General features: G+C 43.1%; 1 protein-coding gene across 2 annotated transcripts in view; it reads left to right on the forward strand.

Annotated features, from left to right (window-relative positions):
• LOC147255275 (IQ motif and SEC7 domain-containing protein 1-like) overlaps positions 1–2,500 on the forward strand; it is a 147,927-nt gene that overhangs the window by 3,763 nt on the left and 141,664 nt on the right. The gene's annotated exons all lie outside the window — the stretch shown is intronic.

Consider the following 2,500-nt stretch of genomic DNA (forward strand, 5'->3'; position numbering starts at 1 on the left):
GCAAAAATGGCCTATTGGAACCATCCTGATACTTGAAATGAGTGAAAACATGAAAGCAAAGCAGCAGTTTGAACCTCCTACACAATGATGAAGGGAACGTTCTGTTCATCCAAAGAAGATGCTTATTTCAGAGTTTGTTCTGAAATAAAAAATGACAATTATAAAATTTTCATGTTAAATGTTGGGTCCCTTGCACTGCCTGTGTGTAAGCAGAGTCTTTGTGTCACAGTGTGTGTAGTCATGCAGATAGTTTTGAGTGTCAAAGTGCAATACTTGGCACAAAGCCCTCGAATGTCCTCTTGTGTCACTGAACGGATGAGTTAATGCTGAAAACCTGGTCGTTGAGCCAAGATTTCTCGTAGCCAACATTATGGTTTTTGGTGTGTAGTATTTGAAGTTGATGTGAAGAACTCGGAGCAGCAACACGCTGGAGCTGATGGTTGACTGTCACGGCTCTTGTAATGTTGCGTTTGACCTCGATGGAGTATAGAGAAAATGCGATGCATCACACTGGCAGACAAAGAGCCTGAGGTTTTTCTCTGGTGTTTCTAGAAAGAAATGGGGCTGTGAGCTAAAACTGACTAATTCATTTATAGTGTTTGCTTCTGTAAAAATATTGTCCAGCAGAAGTATGATTTTTCAATATGATGGTATGGCAGCTTCAAGTGGTGTGTTCAGTGTGCAACTGCGCAACTTTGCAAATATTGCTCTATTAAATTGGAATCAGAATTTAGAATGAAATGGTGTGTCCATTGAGTTCTCAATATAATACGATGTACATGTCAGAGAACCCAGTTGGTACACCACAACCCTGAGTTTTAGCTCCATTTGGACATTTTCAGACGACATAACCCAGGTTTGGACTGAAGCACCCCATCAACCATTTTTGGTGTTTATCTTGACATCTGCTTCAATTAAAAAAAAAAAAAAAAACCTGTCATCTTATATAAACCTAAAAAAGCAGTTGTTTGCAGTAGGAGGCACAGTTGTTAGCATTACAGTGGCTCAGTTGTTAGCTGTAGGAGGATTAGCTGTTAGCAGTAGGAGGCTCAGTTGTTAGCAGTCGGAGGCCCATTTGTGAGCAGTAGGAGGATTAGTTGCTAGCAGTAGGAGGCTCAGTTTTTAGTGGGAGGAGGATTAGCTGTTAGCAGGAGGAGGCTCAGTTTTTAGTGGGAGGAGGATTAGCTGTTAGCAGGAGGAGGCTCAGTTGCTAGCAGTAGAAGGCTCAGTTTTTAGCGGGAGGAGGATTAGCTGTTAGCAATAGGAGGCTCAGTTGTTAGCAGTAGGAGGGTAAGTTGTTAGCGGCATGAAGCTCAGTTGCTAGTGGCAGGAGTCTAAGTTGCTCGTAGCAGGAGGCTCAATTATTTACCGTACAGAGGCTCAGCTGTTCACGGCAGGAGGCTGGGTTGTTTGTACTGTTGTTTGAGAGCATCTGTCACTTGACTTTAAAGCCTGTTTAGCGCTGTCATTTACGATTAATTCACTCTTTCTCCTGGAAAGACAGGTAAAAGGTTCACCAGATCCATCTAAATGGTATAATATCCCTGTTCGGTTTAAAGATTGTTTCTGCTGCCCTCAAGTTGCAACAGGATCTGTTGCAGGATCAAAAATTTCTTTAATTTTTTGAGAAACCGAAGTGTAAAAATGTTAAATTCGTGAAAAGGGTCTTTCCTTACTCCTGATTTGAGTTTGTGCTCAATATATCATGAATGTTACTCAAAACAGTAACATCAGATATGATTTTGTTGTTCTCAGTGGCATATGGTTCATTTATCTAGACTTCATTGTGAGTTGGCCCGGTGGAGCAGTGGTCCTCCCTGTGGCCCCCATCAAGAAGGTTGTGGGTGGAGCCCCGGCTGCAGCACGGGGTCTTTCAGGGTGGAGTCTGCATGTTCTCCCTGTTGCTGCTGGGTTCTCTCTGGTACTCCAGCTTCCTCCACAGTCCAAAGACATCAAGAGGGACCAGGTTAATCCAGACTCTAAATTGACCGTAGGCGTGGCTGGGAGAGCCAATGGTTGTCTGTCTCTATGTGTTGGCCCTGCCATGGACTGGTGACCTGTCCAGGGTCAGAGAAGGATGGTGGTCAGTTAGTGAAGTAAGAACAATTGAACCATTAATGGGGAGATAGAAAAGCCCGAAGGTATTTGTGGTTTGCAGCAAAGGTTAACCATTTCCTGTGTGTGTGTGTGTGTGTGTGTGTGTGTGTGTGTGTGTTCTTAAAAGAAGCAAGTCGCTAGTGTCAGACTTCCTTACCCAGAAATACTATATGGTTTTTAAAGCATATCACACAGGGTTTGTTTGTAAATCTTCCACACACTTATTGCTACAGGATATTTGGGCTTTCTTGACCCAGTCCCATCATTTTTTTGTAGTGTATTGGTCAGGAGGCTAAACTACAAGAGCCATCTTTGTATGCACACGTTTGTGTCAACAGAGTGGAGTGTCAAGATATTCAGTCGTAGCAGCATGGCTGCAGTCTCATGTTCCGATAAGATGAGA

This window comes from Aulostomus chinensis, chromosome 9 (genome assembly GCF_037954235.1).
Source record: "Aulostomus chinensis isolate RoL2024-O1b breed Wild chromosome 9, RoL_Achi_v1.0, whole genome shotgun sequence".
NCBI lineage: Eukaryota > Metazoa > Chordata > Actinopteri > Syngnathiformes > Aulostomidae > Aulostomus > Aulostomus chinensis.